Raw genomic sequence first — 21,504 nt, forward strand, 5'->3', positions numbered from 1 at the left:
CCAGCGTCCAGTCACCTCTGTGAGCTCGTATCTTCACGATCTTGCGTGCGGCTTGGTTCCTATCTTTATGCTTGGACTTTGCTTGATATCTTAAGTCTTCTCTTGTGCTTCTAGGGTCTTGGTTAAGATGTTGATCATCGGATGATCATGTCGTCTTCATCCAAGTCACGTCTTGCTCCCTATTGAACTACAAAACAATCACTTGCAAATTTATTTAGTCCAATTTAATTTTGTTGGTCATCAAACACCAAAATCCAAAGTAAATAGGCCTAGGGTCCATTTTCCTTACAATCTCCCTCTTTTTGGTGATTGATGACAACACGACCAAAACAAGTAAATAATAAAATTTGGAATTTAAAAACTATCTACTTGCTTAGGATGCAATGCAAGGGGCAAGGTCATATGATGCTAAAAGATACTACTTGTAAGACTAAAAGATATCACTTGAAAACTTATCTTGCCCTTGCAAATGTCCCCCTGTGGTATTATGGATTTAAGCCTTGCTTTTGATGCTACAAATTCTCCCCATTACATAGGCTAATCTATAATCCACTATCCTCTCTTTCTCGGACCATTACCACTTGTAAATTATTATGATCTAGCTTTTCGGTCTTACAAATTAATGCTTACTTTTGGTCCTCTAAATTCTCCCCCTTTGAAATCAAACTCCGAAAAGAAGATATTAGTAGCACAAGGGAGGGTCAAACTTTGTGATCCTTTGTATGTAGAGTGAAATATGTCATAAAATTTGACTCTCACATTATATAGACTAAGCTCTCCCTAAATATATGCATACATATGGTAGAAGGCAAATCATATACATGATTGGCAAATTATTGCTCAAGGGAATTTAATCTATATAATGCATGGAGAAAGCATATAAATATCGAAATGAAATCAACATGATGAGCTTGAAAAAGGTGTTAGTCTCAAAGCATCCAACATGTAGAGTAACCTCCCCCTAAATTTGTGCACACAAGTATAGAACACTTGTAGGAAACATGCACATTGATTTTAGAACAAAAAATACCACTTGAAAGATGACATCACATGAATGTGAGAGTCATTTTGAAGGCGATATTTGGGAGAAATTATCTACAATTTGGACTTTGGCACATATTAGATGAACAATCGAAAGACAAGCTATGTGCCGTGCTTCTAAATAATTTTAAACCATGTAGGTTTTCTCCAAGGGTTAAAAATAAAACTGAGCAAGCCTACCATAAGATATACCTAGTGTATGCATAACAAAAGTTATAAGCATGCAAGTGCAAACCTAGGCATGAAAAGTAACTAGATGCTAAAAGATACCACTTGTAGGAAATTAAATCTAGTACCACTTGAAGAAAATTGAATCTAGTTACCTAACATGGGAATGGAAATTTGAGTCCATAGTATTCACTAACCCACTTAGCAATGATCTTGTCCATCATGATGCACCCCATGAAATGCATCTATACTTTGCCAAGTCTTCAAATTTCTCGAAGTCCATTAGACCTCTCACTTCCCTTTTGGGATCCAAACCTTCTTGGTGCTCTTCATGTTGGAAATGATTTCCTTTAGGCATCCAAAATGCATTTGACCCCATTGTTGGCTTGCTTGTTCACCTTGATGGCCACCACCTTATCATTTTTCTTCTTTTTTTAACAAGTATGGTGTGGATGCCTTCTTGTCCACCTTGTTGGTGTAGGTGTTGGAAAGCTTGCTTGTTTGCTTTTTGTCTTTCTTCTTCGCTCCTCCCCTATTCTTCATCCTTGCACTCATAGGACTTGTGACCTTCCTTGTGGCACATGTAGCAAACCACGGTTTGTCCTTCATCAAGCTTCTTCACTCCCTTGATGGTGTTATCTTGATGAAGTTGAGCTTACTTCGTCTTGCCTTTCTCTTGAGTCAAGTCCTTGGTGAGGTGAGCTACTTCTTGCTTGAGTTGCTCATTCTCCTTTGCAACCTCTTATGTGCGTGTATCTACAATAACTTTCTCAACACAAACTTGGTTGCACAAGGATGAGTCTAAACATAAATCATTATAAGAAGTAGAAGCATCATTTTTAGGCATGTTAAAGATAGACCTTTTCTTTTTAGATGCCTTGGTGGGGGTTGTACCGACAGCTTCAAGATTAACAACTTTATTAGTTAGATCATCACAATGTTTGCACATGGTTTCAATTTTAGCAAGCAAACTTTTATAAGCATCTTGTGATCTAACTAACTTTTCTTTTAATTTTTCATTTTTCTTTACAAGTTGCACATCATTGATTGTGCATGCATTTGTTGTTCCACTAGTCTCAAGTTGCTCAATTTTAGTAGATAGTTCAATATTGAGATTAGCAAAGTTCTCATATTGTTTAATCAAAGTTTTATATGCTTCATGTGAACTATCTATCTTTTTTTAATTTTTTAAGATTCTTTTGTTGACTAGTGCAAACTTTAGCAAAATTAAGATTTTGTTGTACAATTTTATCATAAGACGACATTTCATCATCACTATCACTCTCACTAGAGGATGAGCTTTCGTTACCTCGTGCCATAAGGCACATATGAGAAGAGCTTAATGATGAGTGCTTGTGGCCTCGCATCTTGTGATGATGTTTTTCTTCACTTGAAGAATCATTCCATGACCTTATTGATGTGAGGGCTTGGTTCTTGCACGCCTTCTTTTTAGTCTTAGGTGTGGGCTTATTTGGACAAACTTCCACAAAGTGCCCCAACTCGCCGCATCCATAGCATCCTCTCTTTCTTTGCTCATTTCTTTGATTGGTGAAAATGAGATCTTGAATTTGGATGGGCACACTCTTGACATTGAGCCTTTGGATCATCTTCTCCACCTTGTTGATAAGTTTGATTGATTCTTCATCAAGATCGAAGGTGGAGGAGGAAGATTGATCATCATCACTTGAATCTTCATCATCATCATCTTCTTCTTCTTCATCTTCACTTGAGGAGCTTGAGCTTGAGCTTGTTTCAACTTGCTTGCCCTTCATCTTTTTTTTCTCACTACATGCGAGAGCTTTGCCTTTCCTTGATGAAGAGGCTTCTTCTTGACCCATCTTGCGTGACATTTCAAATGCCACTATCTTGCCAATGACTATGGCTAGGGTCATGGTGCTTAAGTCCTCCATGTTGTGAAGGATGGTGATGATGCTTGCATATTTCTTTTGTGATAACACGGAGATGATCTTCCTTACAATGTCCTTATCATCTAGCTTTGTTAATCCTATAGAATGGAGCTCATTGATAATTAGATTCAAATGAGAATACATATCACGAACAAGCTCATCATCATTCATTTCAAAGGAATCATAATTTTGTTTAGCTAGATAATGTTTTTGCTCACATACATTACTTGTGCTGTCATGGAGCTCTTGAAGTTTTAACCAAATTTCATGTGCCGTATTTAAAGTGAACACTTGGTTAAACACATCCATGCTAAAAGATTCAAACAAGCAATTTTTAGCTCTAGCATTGAAATGCATTCCTTTTTCTTCACTCTTTGTGGGTTTATCGGGATTCTTAATGGGATTCATCTCATCACGAGTAACTCTCCAAACACCCAAATCAATCGCCTCAAGGTGACAAGCCATTCTAGCTTTATAGTAAGCGAAGTTAGTGCTGTCAAAATACGGAGACCTAGAGATATCCATCCCAACCACTCTAAATAGCATCGGCTCAACGGCGGTTAAGCCAAAGGTCTAAATTGAGCCAACCTGGCTCCGATACCACTTGTAGTGGACCGTGACGCCTAAGAGGGGGGGGGGTGAATTAGGTAACTTAAAATTCTAACTCAAAACTATGGCCTCTTTTTCTAACCTTAGCAAAACCTATGCAAAAGATAAAATATCTAAATGTGCAACTATGTTTTGCTAGTGTGTTGCTATCTCTACCGCAAAATGAGTAATATGAACAATGTAAATGCGGAAGCTAAAGAACAAGGTAGAGATATGCAAACTCCCGTCGATGACTTTGGTATTTTTACCGAGGTATCGAGAAGCGCGCAATCTTTCCCTTAGCCCTCGTTGGAGCCCCTCGCAAGGAATCCCTCGCAAGGGCTAAGCTCTCGGTCGGGTAACTCCGTGGATAGCCTCGGGCCTTCCCCACACGCAAGTGGGTCTCCGACGTGCCTTCCGACAAGCCTCTCCCGGATGCTCCCCACCGTCTTCACTATCAAGCTTTCGACCGAAACACCACGGGCCTTGTTTCCTATGGTACACAGTGGCAGCCACACCACAAACGCGGTTAGTGTGATCTCACAAGACTACAAGCCCCTCCGATGTACAACAATGGTGCGTGCAAGCACCGAGTGGTAAGAGGTATGTAAACCTCACTAAACGCTAGGCTTAAACCTAGTGCAAGCGCATAAGCGGTGGTCTAATCAACCTAACCACTTCGCAAAGCACCTACGCTAATCATCTAATGAATCGCTAAGCACTATGCAAGTGGAGATCACTAAAATGGTGTATCAACACCCTTTGTATGTTTCCTCAGTTCCACACATCTCATTTGGCCAGTTGGGGGTTGTATTTATAAGCCCTACTAAGAAAGTAGCCGTTGGGGACGAAATCCCATTTTTTGCTACTGACCGGACGTTGATGCCGTCCTAACCGGACGCGTCCGGTCGTCCCGACTGTTAGAGCCGCGATCAACTGATCGAATGCTGCTGGCGTCCGGTCACATGCCACCGGATGAGTCTGGTCGTAATTTCGTAGCTCTGGAACCTCTCTGTACTCGATCGAACGCTGTTGTTCTGTGTCTAGTCGATTTGCCGTCAACGTCCGGTCAATGCTGAATGTGTTGCCGGGATGATGAACAGTGCCATTGGTGCATCAGGTCATTTTACTTGTTCAGTGTCTGGTCGCTGCTGCTGACGTCTGCTGTAGCTAAGTCACTGATCGGAGCGTCCGGTCGATCACCTTACAGCGTCCGGTCCAGCGTCCGGTCACCTCTGTGAGCTCGTATCTTCACGATCTTACATGCGGCTTGGTTCCTATATTCATGCTTGGACTTTGCTTGCTATCTTGAGTCTTCTCTTGTGCTTCTAGGGTCTTGCTTAAGGTGTTAATCATCGGATCATCACGTCGCATTCGTCCAAGTCACGTCTTGCTCCCTATTAAACTAAAAAACAATCACTTTCAAATTCATTAGTCTAATTTAGTCTTGTTGGTCATGAAACACTAAAATTCAAAGTAAATGGACCTAGGGTCTATTTTCCTTACACTAATGATGACAGGAGCTGGACCAAAAACCAACATCACGTCGATGATGAAAAAGTAGTGCATTATCTCAAGATATAATTCCAGATTGGAGAGGATCCTTGTATCTTAGTAGGAGAGGATCCTTCTGCACTTAGCGTGTACTGGAAATCAATACTGGGTTTCAACGCCCGCGCTAACTCTATGGTAAAATACAAAACAAAATAAAATTTGTAAAAACTACCATAAGTCTCTCTCACTTACGAGCGGTCCCAGTGAAGAAGCGAGTCAATAGAGAACTGGGGACAAGGACCTACAATCGCTGCTCCAGAACTGGTGGTGCAATATTAACACCAATGCTTGCATGAGAAGGACACTGTGTGGTTTTAAAAATATTGAGAACATATTCTTGTAAATGAATCATCCAAAAGCATGGTCATTGAGCACCAAAATAAAAAGAGTTAATAGGTCCATCCATGTTCTAAAGGAGTATCTGACAAGTTTATTTAAACACTATATCATGTAGGCAAAGGTAAAATAGCTAGCAACCTACAACATATCATGTGCATATGTACGCAAAAAAAAACCATATCATGTGCATATATGCAGAGAGCATGCCATTTAATCAATTTTCAGTCCGTAATTATTTTCAATCTCCTATAGCCCAATGTGAGAACAAATTCTTTTGTTGCATATATAAAAATCTAAACTTGCCAGGCAATTGTAAGCTGTATAGTAAAATTTCTGGAAAAAAATGAGTGTGAAAAAGAAGCTAGAGGTACCTGCAGATAGCCCTGGACCTCATCTTCACCTTTGTTGCCACCATTTATCCAAAAAAAGTTTTGAACCTACCATTTATCCAATTTCGAATCTGTACAATTTTTTATTCGCTTATAGCCCGATCTGAGAACAAAGTATTTTGTTGCATAAATAAATCTGAACTTAAGAACAAATGTAGGCTGCATATAAAATTTTTGGAATAAAACAGAGTGAGTGAAAAGGAAGCTAGAGAATGAAGCATCGAGTTGCGGAGAAAATAACTGACCAACCACACCCACCTCGGTGCCAACTTAATTTGAAGAGGAACGACGGGTCGGCGAGCGTCGAGTTGCGGAGCATCGAGAAAGCACGGAGCATCGCGCCTAGCGGCCACGGAGCGGCCTGCGCAGATCAACATCAAAGGAATGATGAAAAACAACCACGTTCACATCTTTCAGACAAATTCCCATAAATTCGAGGACCTGCAGATCGAAGCAGCGGATGCTAGCGTCCTTGGCCGCCTCCATGTCGAAGCCAAGCAGCGGGCCGAACTCCGCATCCTCGTAGTCGTCGTCATCCTCGCCACCCCCCGCCGCTGCCTCCATTCCCGCCGGAATCATCCCCGTGCTTCCCGGCGCCCCGATCCATCCCCGGCGGCGGCTCGGGGGATGTGTGGCGTGGAGCAGGAGAGCGAATGCGGTTTGGGGAGCCGAGGGCGTCGAGGTCAGGTCACGACGGTCACGGCCAGCTTGGTCTGGCGGATCCGGAAGGAGGCGGCCGGCCGACGGGATCAACGGGTGCTCGCGTCCTGATGGTGCGTTTCCTTTTTTTATTCCGTGATCGTAGCCTTCCATCTCTGCTCGCGACGGTGTGTGCGTTCAAGCGCGTTTGAAGCCACGCGTGCATGGGGCGGAGGCCGCGCCGCGCGGGGTGAGGTGCGGCGCTTGAACCCTGGCATCAAACGTCAAATTTCGGCCATCGGATAGGGGTTGCGAGTTTTATAGCTCTTGATTTTAACAGAGACGATTTGTTGTGTGCATATTTCTAAGTGTACAGTGGCTGGAGGCTCTCAGCGGGAGACGTTTTACTTAGGAGACCTAGTATAATTTTGATTGATTCATTATAATAGAGATATATAATCTTAACACAAAGACAAGTTGCCCATGAAAACAAAAACACAAACCCGAATAATTCAGTTAAGTCGTATACACAAGGCTACCAAACACTGCTGGCTGCTGCAGAGGGTTCTGACTTGTGAGGCGCGGTGTGCCCATTCACAAATCTTGTCCTCTGCTGTGCCCAAATTTTCGTCTAAAAAATGGCTGCTCTTATCGTCATTGGTTGAATGGTCACATGATCGAGCGCAGCACCCATTTTACATCTGTTTCCTAAACACAGATCTGTAAGTATTACACAAACAGCAATAGGAGGTTACTGTTCGTAAGACAAGCAAAGAAAGAAAGAAACACCAAACAAACAGAGAAAGAAACACAAGCAGAAGGAAGCAAGGCCGGCCCAGCACCCGCAACGGCCCACTCAGGCCACGGCAGGCCGCAAAGAGGAGAGACAGAGCCGATCTGAGCCAGGGTCGGTTGGGCTGGGCTCTAAAACTGATAGGCAAGCCTAGAAATTTCTACACCCTAGACGCTTTTGACGATGGTTTTGTTGACGTGGCGTCAGACTAGAGAGGATAAATTGAACTAATTTGAAATTTCAGGGATTTCTAATTTTTTAGAAATCCAAAAATTCAAAGGAACCATATATTTAGAAAAGGAAAAAATAATGCAATTAAAAATCCTAAAATCGGGTTTAATCTTAAGAAAATTCACATATTTTTTTCTTTTTGCTTGGAAATTTTTGAAATAATTTATTTATTTTTTCTAAAAACATGCTGAAAGCCGTAGTTTGGTTTTGGATAATTGATGAAACCTAGGACTAGCCTTTGATCTAAGTGTGTGATTTAGATGAGGTAGTCCAATCCAAGTGGTGAAGCTAGATGATGGTCATGGTGAAGGTGATGGCCACAAAAAAGATGATCAAGTGCTTCACATTTGGAAAAGAATAAAGAGAAAAATAAAAATAGGCTCAAGACAAAGGTATAATGATAGGAGCCTATTTTTGGATTGCACTCAAGACAACATAGAGGGTGTGAGTGGTTTAGGATCGATAGCTAAAGAGGGGAAATCTTTGGCTAAGCGGTTGTCGAGTGCCACTAGGTGACATGATTCTTGCATATGCATTTGGAACCTAGTGTGCTAACTTTGACCCTTATAAAATGCTTTAAAAAATTCTAACACACGTGCACATAAGTTCTACACTTTGTGGTTAGCAAGTTGAAAGCAAGGACGAAATGGTTGTGGTCTTAGAAAAAGAAAAGGAGGCAAAGGTTCACGACCTAGACTCTGGCGCCGGGGTGACCGGACTCACCCCGAGCGCGTCTGGTCATTTTTAAGGCAAGTCGGTAGACATGGCCAAGGGCGCGAAGTTGAGACCAGACGCGAGGATCTATCGTAGATGGTGCAGTCCGGTCAAGCAGTTCCAGAGAGGGTGCCGCTCGGTGGCGCGATCAGAGCTTAGGCAAACACCTCCCACTATCTCCATCATTGATTCATCATCATAGTGAGATTGGGAGTGATTTCAAGTGCATTTGCTTGAGTGATTGCATCTAGTGGCACTTGGGGATCATTTGTGACTGTGGATTTCTTATTTCTCTTGGTGGTTGCCGTCACCTAGATAGCTTGGAGCAGTGGAGGAGCTTCTGACACGTGTTGGTGATTGTTCGTGGCCGGCTCTGGTGATTGTGAGGAGTCTTGCACCTTCCTCGGCGATGAGCCTACAAGGTAGCTCTAGTAAATTGCTCATGTCTTTGAGTTACCTCACTTGTGGGTAGGTTCTTGCTGATGTCCATTTGTTGGACTGAGGTTTATGCAACACCTCTTAGCTGCCGAACCATCAAGTGTTGGTCGACACAATGGGGACTAGCGTGCCGATAAGCACGTGAACCTCAGGAGAAAAATCTTGTATCTCTTGTGTGATTGGATTTCTCCTGGTGATTAGTTATCTTATATTGTGATTGGTTTATTCCTGACACGACGGTATAATCACCTTACTCACTCCATTACTTTCTTATGAACTAGTTGTAGCAAGCTTTTTAGTGTAGCTAGATTTGAGAGCTTACTTGGTAGCTTAGTGTCTCTAGTGGAGCTCTTTAGTGTAGCCTTGTTGAGAGCTCTTAGTAAGTAGTAACTTAGCCTCTTGTGTGCCTAGAGATCATAGTAACTAGAATTGTTGGTTAGGTGGCTTACATCCCTTGTAGTGGTAGAGCAAGTTTGTATTTCGCCATTTAGTTTACTAACAAATTGCTCTAGTGGATTTGTAGAGTTTTAAATAGGCTATTCACCCCCCTCTACCCATATTAGGACCTTTCAAGTGGTATCGAAGCCGTGGTCACCGTTTGATTGAAGGCTTAACAACCTCGGTGTCAAAAGATGGCTCAAGTTGTGTTCAACCATGTGGGGGACAAACCACCGTTCTTTGATGGCACATGCTATGATTATTGGAAGAGAAAGATGAAGATGTATCTTGGTTCAATCAATGATCAAGTGTGGGATGTGACCGAGAGTGACTATGTGATTATTGATTCCACCAATATCACTAACCAAGACAAGGCCAACAAGCAATGTAATATAATGGCTCTCAGTACCATCTACAATGCCATTGATTCAAATGTGTTTGAGCACATCAAGGATTCTGAGAGAGCTAATGAGGTGTGGAAGAGATTGGAGGAAACATATGAGGGCACACCAGTGGTGAAGAGTGCCAAGTTGTATATCTTCAAGGACAAGTTGACAAGCTTCAAGATGAAGGATGATGAGAGCATTCTGGAGATGTTCCATCGATTGCAAGTGATTGTCAATGATTTGAAGGCTTTGGGTAAGAAGAACAATGATGATGATGTCTCTCATCGGTTCTTGATGTGCTTACCTCCAAGATTTGAGATGTTGAGATTGCTCATCATTAGAGGAGGTTTGAAGGAGCATACCCTTAACCAAGTACTAGGTGATGTCATGACACAAGAGACATACCGTGTGGAAAGGGAAGGGGTTGACAAGGATGAGAAGAAGGAAGATGAAGACAAGAACAAGAAGAGTGTAGCATTCAATGCTAGCTCATCATCCAAGAATAAGGGTAAGTCTAAGAAAGAATCAAGTGATGATGAAGATGCTAGTGACATTGATGATGAAGCTATGGCTCTCCTTGTGCGTAAGATGGGTAAATTCATGAAGAAGGGCTATGGTGCAAGAAAGAAAAGAGATCACAACAAGGAGTATGTGAGGAGATGCTACAAGTGCAAGAGCCTAGATCATATTGTAGTGGATTGTCCCTATAATAGTGATAATGATGAGGATGAGAAGAAGCATAAGAAGGAGAAGAAGGAGAAGAAAAATAACTTTCACAAAGATGAAGAAGGAAAGTGGCTATGTAGTCACTTGGGACAGTGATGGCACCTCCGATGATGATGATGATGATGGATCTAGTGATGATGATAAGAAATCCATCATGAAGGCACTAGCAAGTGTCTCCATTAAAAACAAGATCTCCATCTTTGACACTCCATCGACTTGCCTCATGGCAAAGCCCACCAAGGTAAAATATGATATGAGTGATGATGATTGTAGGAGTGATGATGATGAGGAGGAGTACAACAAGGAGGAGTTCTTGGACATGTGTGAGCAAGAACACACTTGCTTTAAGATAAAGAGAAAGGAGTGCAAAGAATTGAGAAGAAGGTCAAATCTCTTGAGCAATCCTTTGATGAGTTCAATGCCACTCATAAGAGGCTAATGGAAGCCCATGAGAAGCTTGGCAAAGCTCACTCCAAGCTTGAAAAAGCTCACTCCTCCCTCCTTGAGCAAGTCAAGAATGAGGAAGCCAAGAAGGAGCAAGTGATTATGTCATTTAATGTGGGACTAACATATGATATTCTTGATGAATCTTTTTATAAGTCCATTGTTGTTGCTCCCACTAACCCTTCTTGTAGCACTACCACTTCTACTTCACCTTTGAGTGATGGTTTCACTTGTGATGCATCACTAATGGTGGAAAATGAGAGCCTCAAGAAGGAGGTGAATGAGCTCACTCGTGCCTTGGGCAATGCCTATGGTGGAGTTGCCCGCTTGCTAAAGTGCTTAGATAACCAAAGGTTTTCTCTCAACAAAGATAGATTAGGCTATACCTCCAAGAAAGACAAGACAGCCTTTGTCATTGCTAAAGCTAGCTTTATGAAGGACAATGATCGTTTTTGCAATAGATGCAAGTAAGTTGGGCATATAGAGCAATATTGCAAGACTAACAAGAACAAGCAACCTAATGTATCCTCAATTAGATTTGATTCTTATTACATGCTTGTTAAGGGTGCCAATGATGTGAAGGCTAAGTTCATTGGTACACCAATTGTGGGATCAGAGAAGAAAGCCATTTGGGTGCCAAAGACCCTAGCTAATAACTAACCTTTAAGGATCCAAGCAAGTTTGGGTATCTAAAAAGAATTGATCTTCTTCTGTAGGTCAATTACAAAGCTGAAGGAAAGCATTGGGTGCTTGATAGTGGGCGCACACAACACATGACCGGTGATTCAAGGATGTTCAATTCAATCAACACAGATGAGAGCGATGGGGTTGATGTTTGCGGTCCTTAACTCCTATTTCTAACCACCAATTTTTACATAAAATCTATACAAATAGTCACCAAACTTAGAATTAGGGCTTATAACTCACAAGTTCCACTAGTTTTGGTGAATTATCTTTTGCATGATGACTTATATGAAAAGCATGGAAATATGACCAAGAATACGCAATAACGCAAAGCACATTTCAATCCTACATATAGAAAAAGAGAAGAGATGCCCACAACTAGCAGAATCAGGGCCCGAAGGAATGGAGAACAAGGCCAAATTCCAACCAAACCATCTCATCTTCGTAGAACACCAACACAGGCCCACTCTAGAAGATCAAAGAAGACCCCTAACGAAGTTAGACTCAAGGTGGCCTAACAGGGGTGCGGGCGCACCCATGGTGCAGACGCACCCATGCTGGCCTAGCTCGAGCCCAACCTTGCCAGGTCGGTTCATATTGCCTCTCCAAAGGCGGATCACAAGGTGTCGAGCAGATTCAACGTACCTACAAGGCGGTTTGGTGCTTACCATGTGGGGATGAAACATCTTTCAAAGACACCCTTCTTCTCCACCTATAAAAGGAGGCCTCCCTTCTCCTCATACAAGAACACATAAGAGCACAAGAACATCTCCACTCCATGGGCTTAGGCCCTAGCTAGCTCTAGCAACTTAGTAGGGAGAGATGTGAGGGAGAGTTCGGAGAAGAAGTGACGGGCTTGTCGGTAACCTTCCCCCGGTTGTACCTCGGCGAACACCGGCTATGTACCTCAACGGGTATCTTAGTAAGTGTTTGTGGTTCTTTTGGTTATAAAGTCTTTGAGTAGTTAAGCTATACTTTTACTTGTTTGCGGATTCATCATCCGCCCCCATGGCGGATGCTCTAGTAGAGGGCCCTGATAAAGACGGATAACCCTGATCATGCTAGAGTAGTAGTCGATAGAGTAGACGTGGTGTCTAGGCTAGAGGCTACCTTCGTTTGCCTTGTATCCCATGGTTGAGGGGTAGGCGGTAGGTGGTCATAGCCCTATCCGTCCTTTATAATCCCCCATGTTCGGATACGGCGTAGAGTTGTATGCCGGTATCACCTGGCAGACCAGGTGTGCTCCGGTGCCCAAAGTGAGCAAGTAGAAGTAGAGTTTATGTATCCTTAGACCCTAAGCCATATGAATCCTTCTCTATCCTCATTAGCTACCCTTGTGTTGTCCTTGGACGAATTAGCTAGAAGAAACACCTCCGTTCCCTGTGAAAATATGATACCCTAAATACTTCCAGGTGAAAGCTACAACGGTAATTCCGTATGCTTGGGGATTCATTTTGTAAACGTTAAGGAATACCAACAAGCTTTCTAACGACATTGCCGATGAACAATTGCTATTTTCTTCGAACCTAGTTCGTCCTCGTATCTGTATCCTTTATTCTTATAAAAATAAAATAGTTTTATTTTATCTTTTTCACTATGAAGCCAACTCAAAATTCTAATCTTCCCACTTCAAAGGGGGAGTTCCCTGAGCCACCTTCAAAACCAACCCGTTATCTGGCCATGAACTCCACCCTAGTTTAAAAGCCATGGTTCAGGCACAACCCTTGTCTAGGCTATATAGCGAAAATCCATGCAAGCACCTACATGAGTTTGAGGAGGTGTGTTCGTGCCGGAGCATCTCAGGCATGACACAACAAACACTAAGGTAGAAGTTGTTTCCCTTCTCTCTCACAGGGAAGGCGAAGCAATGGTACATGTTTATCATAGAAAGTACGAATGAGGACTGGGATGAACTTAAAGATAAGTTTTGTCTTGCATTTTCCCCCATATCCCGTATCGGCTCTCTACCAAGGGCAATCCTCAACTTCGAGCAGCGCGAGAAGGAGTCTATAGGTGCAGGTTGGCTAGATTTTCATAGTTAATTCACTCTGGCACAAACTTGTCTTTACCCAATAGCGTGATTTTGTGTCTCTTTTGTTCGGGTCTTGACATAGATGCTGACCTATGCCTAGACGTTACTGCCGGAGGTAGGTTTACACATAAACCTCTGACAGAGAAAATGAAGTTCCTTGAAAACTTCCTAAAAAGACACACTTCCTTCATCATGGAAATAAGAACCCTCTAGGCGAAAGTCATGTTGAGTGTTCAGGAGTCCTCATTAGTCGAATCCAAACCCGTAACATCCTTAGGTTCGACTCATGAGCCCTCATCCGAACCACAAACACCGATGGAACGAGTAATTCATCCTTCAGAGTTCTTGATCCAATTCGAGGATTATGGCAATACCTCAAAGTTATCATGGCACAAAAAGCATACAAAAGAAGTTTCCCCTAGAGTGGAACTATCAAAGGAATGATTAATGAAAGTGAAACGTTCTTCCGAAGCAATTTGGATTCTTTCACCATCCACAACCATGCCTTGTTCGTTAAGGGGGACTGTTGTAGAAGCCCTATACAACCCCACAATTGGGACTAGTACCATGTTAGAATTACTAGCGAAAAACCTTTTGGGTAACATGCCGCTAGTCCCGATCAATAAACCCTTCAAAAGTCCTTTGGGGCTATTTTTCGAGTGTTATGGGATGGCCAGGGACGTGCCAGTCATAATTGACAAAATCGAGGTTTCTATGGACTTCCATATCTATGCTATCCATGAGTTTGATATTCTCATAGGCCACCCTCTTGAAAATCTTATTTGATATTCTCATAGGCCACCCTCTTGAAAATCTTATTCAAGAAAAACCTTCCTATGGGGGCCTTGATGAAAAGTTGGGAATAACTACTTTTGCCATTCCTATCCCCTACCCAAAAAGTCCAATGGCAAAGAAGCATCCCAACCATGAACTGTTCGAGGAGGTGAAGTTCATTTCCCCATTCATTTCACATTCTTGTGAAATGGAACATCCAACACCCTCGCTTGACCTTAAGCAATGTCCCTCTAGCCAACCAACCATTGTTCTCGAGAATGATCGAGACTCAACGTTGTTTCCTCATGATATATTTCTTACAAAAGAAAACTCTTATGCCATGGGCATTTCTAAAGCACCAACTTTGGAGACTGAGGAGCATGAAAGTTTCTCTTTCGAGACCCCTCACGTTTCATGCTCACATTTGGAGTCTCCAGAGTTCGTTGTGTTTAGTGCTGCTTGCTGCTACGAGGAACACAACCACCCATCACTCCTCGTTTCAAAACTTTTCAAGAGGATGGTTGTGGATGCTTTCGTTTATCACAAACATTGCAAATCCCATAGTAGCACTATGGCACTAACCTTGTAGCTTGAACATTATTACTAATGTTTGGTGGTAAAGCTGGGAACTATACCACCATTGATAACTGCAAGATGAAGTTCCCGCGGTCAAGCTTAAGACCATAAATTAAGCACTACAGGGAGATACCCCGGATTATCATAAAAAACTTTTATTATTAATAAAAGCAAGAACATGTTATCAAGTTAGTATGCAGCTTCGGGTATTCTTGTCACTAACCATTTCAGGTTGAGACAAAGAAGAACAAGGTGCATATGATGCTAAAGAACATGGGAGCTGCATCAACCATACACATCGATGTTCTTTGGTGATGGAACACACTCAAAGGGAGACCTCCGACATTGCACACTTGACTTTTACACAAAAGTTTAAGTGTGGGGGAGGGTGGTGAAAATCTCACTACAAAGTTCCATCCACACCAAAGGTCATCTTGGGTTAAAAAGAAAAAAATGATGATAGCTCTACCTTGCTATAAAATATATATATAAAAAAGAGGGAATGATATATATATATATATATATATATATATATATATATATATATATATATATATATATAAAGAAGAAAGAGAAGCAGCCGCAAGACGGGTGCTCTTCCTTTAGACCTTTGCTGCTACCACCAAGGCCCATGGTCTATACACATTATCATGTGTGTGGACTAAGCCTTGTTGCTCGCCTGAGATAGACTACATCCGATAAAGCCACCGTGCAAAACTTCTATCCACATATACGATCGGTAAGTATACTTAGGTATGTGAAGGTAAATAAATGTTCACCACCCCATCTTACTCACACGATCGGTAAGTATACTTAAGTATAATCCTGCTCATACATGCTTCTCTTGTTTATGTATATACTCTAGTTTGGGTGTATTCACATGGGCCCATGTAGTACATCCATAGGCTTTTTAAATTAAGCATGGTGCTTAGGTTAAAATAGTCTTCTTTAATCAAAATTTGACATGGTGTTGAAATTTGATTAATGAACTTTGAGTAATAATTTCATAAAACAATGGAAGTAATCTTTTATGGAGATAAATCAAGGCTAGATTTATATTGCATCTGTTACCTTAGCCTTGCTGTTGATATTTCTTAGCATTTCTACTAAGAACAGAGTTTTAAATCTAGTCCCTCGTAACAGCACCAGAAATGCTTGTTGGTATTTATTAACATGTCACTTGTTTTTAAATAGCCACCTATTATAAACATATATCTCCTAATTTTACTAGGTTATCATCTCTAGTGATGATATCAGAGATACTTGTTGGTACTGCATAGCATTATTACTAGAATAATACTAAGCAGTTCTTTATTAATTATGTGACTAGGAAGAATAAATAAATATATGAATGAAAAGGATCTGGAAGCGCATAGATAATATACCATTGTAGCATTTTACCCGAGAGTATTCTAGATATCGTTATTTATAATTTTACCACAGGGAAGGTTTAGCATGGACATGTATTGATAACTTATACTACTAAAGGAGAAGTAAACCATAACCAATATTGTACTCATAATAGGGTTAAGTCATAGGATAAGATATATATATATATATATATATATATATATATATATATATATATATATATATATATATATATATATATGATAAGTATTGATCAATGATAATGATAAATCACTCAGAGTATTCCTTTTTGTGGCATTAGCATGGTCAGGTAGAATATTAGAGGAATAACTCCTAAGTCATTCTTAATTACAAGTCAAAGCATACATTGATTAGTGCAATTATACCTTGTAATCATTGCTAAGATCATCGTCATATCTACACATAAGGGATATTACTAAGAAAGATTAAGAACAGAGCTTACTCTTCCTTCGTAACTGAACCCTACGTGTGCCTATATTCAGGGAGTAGATTACAAAGGACTCAACGGAAGTGTCACATCCATGATCTACCACATGACCCAGAATATAGGGTGTATCCACAGGTAAACAACGTCTAAGCACCACGCTTACACAATGTCAACCACCCACCCATGGATCCTTAGAGTGAGCGCTATACAAACTTATGCATGAACATAATGATAATCCAACTATACTAAGCATATAATCAAAGTAGACCATGAACATTATAACAAAGAACATGAATAAGATGAATACTAATATTGTCATAACAATTGTAACTATCATATAAAAGTAATGGAGATACAAAAGAGAGGGGTACAAAGATTATACCAAACCATGCTCTTGACAAGATCGAGAATCCAAGCGAAGCCTGCTTGCCTCCCTCTAGACATAGCCTAACTAGCTATGCCCTAGAATATGGTGGAGCTTTGAGGATGATTAGGGTTTCTGTCTTCTCAAATGACTTATGCCTTCCTTAGGGGGTAGGGGCTGATATATAGGCCGGAGCGTCCAACATGAGCCCTTAGATCAAACTGACTTAAAGGACGACGTAGATGCAACCTAAGAGGTGGTGGAGAACCGATATAACAACTAGGGGCTAACAGGTGGGCCCCAGGGGCCAGGCGCCGGCCCCACCTGGCGGTGTCTCGCCCTCCGCTTCGGTGTGGAGTCCTCTCGAGTCTTTTAGAGTCTTCTGTTGTTCGTTTCGCTGCGTATAAGCGCAATTAAATCTGACATGTAGGTTCACCTTGACGGTTTTCTGGATAAACCCTACAGAAAATACAGATTCATCAAAACACATGAAATTTGTTAGTTTAAACCCCTAAACCTTCATTGGTGATTATATTTATGCCCTTATACATGTTATATTGATGGTTTATAATGGTTGTTAACAACCGTCAACACTTGCTTGAGTATAAAAAAGATTGGTGAACAGATAAAAATAAAAATGATAAATTAATAGATAGTAATAATTTAATAATAATAATAATTAATTAATTCTAGGCTCCTCGGTGTTTAAGCCGGTAGAGCCCTTGTTGTTTCCATTTTTTGTTTCCTTGTTAATAAAAATAGGTACAAGAATAAGTGTGGTGGAGATCTGTCAAGCATGACACACACACATTCAAGACCTCCCAACAACATGTTGTACAAACATCAGACGATCCATCATGCAGAAGGACGAGATAGATAGTTTCAGAAAGGATTGGCTGAACCTTTGGTTCTGCCAAACCACATCTGAATCCTTTAACTCCTTCCTCTACAACGGTGATTTGTGCAACTCGACCCTCAACTCTCCTGAATTTTGAAAGTTTAAAATTGAACAAACCAAAAATATACATAACAAATGACACTCCATCTCCATGCTATCCTTTGATAAAATTTGCATACTTTTTATTCCTTGCTAATATTCTCAAACTTGTGAACAACCTATCATAGGGACCCCATGCTATCTAAATAGTTGGAATATGTGATATAGTGAGATGAAAATGAACCTTGCTCTCTTATGCAAAGAACTTGGGATTTATTTTATAAAATCAAAATTTGAATAGCATGCTCCTCAATGACATGTAAATTCCAACCAAAGCCATATCTAGTGTTTAGAACTTAAAACCTCCAAAATTATGCTACTTATTCCTGCATTGAGTTTTGTCAAGTCTTGTTAACCCTTGTTGAGAAAGTTATCATGCCCCCAAGATCAAAATCATGTACACGCCACATATATTAAGCTATTCCTACACTAGAAATACGCTAAAACATGCCTCCATCCACCCAAAACTCTGCTCCTACATTGGGAGTAGACAAAAAAAATGTTTATTAGGAAAATACTCCAAGTTCTACAAGATAGTGATCTCTCTAAATATGTGGTTTAGAAGGAGAGACATAAAGGCTATGCAAAAAAAGAATTAAAAAAATAGGGACACATGAAGGTCCCAAGGTATTGAAAAAATGAGCACAATGAAGGCTCATAAAAAGAAAAAAATGATGATGATAGCCATGTCTCAAAATAAAAAGCTAGAGATATATCACTCATACAAAAGGAGTATAGTATAGATTTAGAAATATTTTATCCACACACTTGCACTTCTTGATCTAAGGGTATGACATCTTTTCTTCTTAGATCCGAGATTTGACTTAGCAAAATATGCAGAGTAAGTATGCCTTCATTTCTTTCCCTACCCAAAGATCCATATAAGCTTTTTAGAAGTAGGAAAGAAAGAAGGCAACACTATGATATGCCTTGGTGAGGAACCAAACACATATATGAGCGATCCGAGAGAATCATTTGAGGAGCTAAGCTATGTTTACATTTTAAAATCAAATGAAAAACCCAAGTTTCTGAACTGATTGATGCAATGGGATTTGAATCCATGCTGTTCCATTATTCAATTACCCAAGATAATGTGGTAGACACTTCAAAGTTCATAAGTGCAGGTGAAGCTTGGAATAACTTGTATGCAGATGTCATATCAAGGAGATGACCCATCTTAGTCCTTAACTTTACTCGAGGACGAGCAAAGGGCTAAGTGTGGGGGAGTTGTTGGCGGTCCTTAACTCCTATTTCTAATCACCAATTCTCAAATAAAATCTACACAAATGGTCACCAAACTTAGAATTAGGGCTTATAACTCACAAGTTCCACTATTTTTGGTGAATTATCTTTTGTAGGATGACTTATATGAAAAGCATGGAAATATGACAAAGAATACGCAATCACGCAAAGCACATTTCCATCCTACACATTGCAAAAGAGAAGAGAGGCCCACAACCAGCAAAAATAGGTCCCAAATGAATGGAGAACAAGGCCAAATTCCAACCAAACCATCTCATCTTCATAGAACACCAACACAGGCCCACTCTAGAAGATCAAAGAAGACCCCCTGACAAAGTTGTACTAAAGGTGGCCCAACAGCATGGTGTGGCTACACCCATGCTGGCCTGGCTCGAGCCCAACCATGCCAGGTCGGTTCATACCGCCTCTCCAAAGGCGGATCACAAGGTGTTGGGCAGATTCAATGTACCTACAAGGCGGTTTGGTGCTTACCATGTGGGGATGAAACATCTTTCAAAGACACCACTCTTCTTCACCTATAAAAGGAGGCCTCCCTTCTCCTCATACAAGAACACACAAGAGCAAAAGAACATCATAAAGCAAGAGCAAGAGCATCTCCACTCCATGGGCTTAGGCCCTAGCTAGCTCTAGCAACTTAGTAGGGAGAGATGTGAGGGAGAGTTTGGGGAAGAAGTGCCAGGCTTGTCGGTAACCTTTCCCCGCTTGTACCTCAGTGAACACCGGCTTTGTACCTCAATGAGTATCTTAGTAAGTGTTCATGGTTGTTTTGGTTATATAGTCTTTGAGTAGTTAAGCTATACTTTTACTTGTTTGTGGGTTCATCGTCCATCCCCATGGCGGATGCTCTAGTAGAGGGCCCTGATAAAGATGGATAACCCTGATCACGCTAGAGTAGTAGTCGATAGCGTAGACATGATGTCTAGGCTAGAGGCTACCTTTGTTTGCCTTGATCCCATGGTTGAGGGGTAGGCAGCAGGTGGTGATAGCCCTATCCGTCCTTTGTAATCCCCCATGTTTGGATATGGCATAGAGCCATATGCCGGTATCGCCTGGCAGACTAGGTACGCTCCGGTGCCCAAAGTGAGCAAGTAGAAGTAGAGTTTATCTATCCTTAGACCCTAAGCCATAAGAATCTTTCTCTATTCTCATTAGCTACCCTTGTGTTGTCCTTGGATGCATTAGCTAGAAGAAACACATCCGTTCCCTATGGAAATACGATACCCTGAATACTTTCGGGTGAAAGCTACAATGGTAATTCCGTACACTTGCGGATTCATTCTGTAAACATTAAGAAATACCAATAGTTGATAGTATCACATTTGGTGACAATGGCAAAGGCAAGGTCAATGGTCTTGGTAAGATTGCAATATCCAATGATTTGAGCATTTCCAATGTGCTACTAGTAGAGAGCTTGAACTTCAACCTATTGTTGGTAGCTCAATTGTATGATCTTGGTTTCAATTGCATATTTGGCGTGGATGATGTAGAGATCATAAGTGTCGATGGCTCTAACTTGATATTCAAAGGATTTAGATATGAGAATCTATACTTGGTGGATTTCAATGCTAGAGAAGCTCAATTGTCAACATGTTTGCTCACTAAGTCTAGCATGGGTTGGTTATGGCATAGAAGGCTTGGTCATGTTGTAATAAAATAATTGAACAAGTTGATTAAGCATGATCTAGTTAGAGGCTTTAAAGATATCACATTTGAGAAGGATAAACTATGTAGTGCATGTCAAACCAGAAAGCAAGTTGTAACAACCCAAAAATCCATACACTAAAAATACAACTACAATTTTTTTTAAAACTCTCATGTGATGATGAGTGTCATGTATAGAAACCCAACCTAAGAGATGCATTAGGTCTAACCCCAACCCAAGTCAACACATAAGCATGGCATGCCATATGTTAAATCCTGTTTATTTAAATACCGACAAATAAAGTGTTGCATACATTGTTAACTCAAATTGTGATTTGGATTTCCATTTGCTTTATGCTATGCTTAACAACTCCTTTAAAGAAACACACCATAAAAGTAATTATTACTCAAACCAAGGAATAAGGGTTTAAAGAGAAAATTAATTCTATTTTTGTATAACAAAACTACACCTATTTTTGTTATACAAAATAGCTAAATAAATTCCTAATATTTATATAAGTATGCTGTGGGCCTCATATCTAAAACTCCAATGAATATG

This window comes from Miscanthus floridulus, unplaced genomic scaffold, assembly GCF_019320115.1.
Source record: "Miscanthus floridulus cultivar M001 unplaced genomic scaffold, ASM1932011v1 os_1363_1_2, whole genome shotgun sequence".
NCBI classification, from domain to species: Eukaryota; Viridiplantae; Streptophyta; class Magnoliopsida; order Poales; family Poaceae; genus Miscanthus; species Miscanthus floridulus.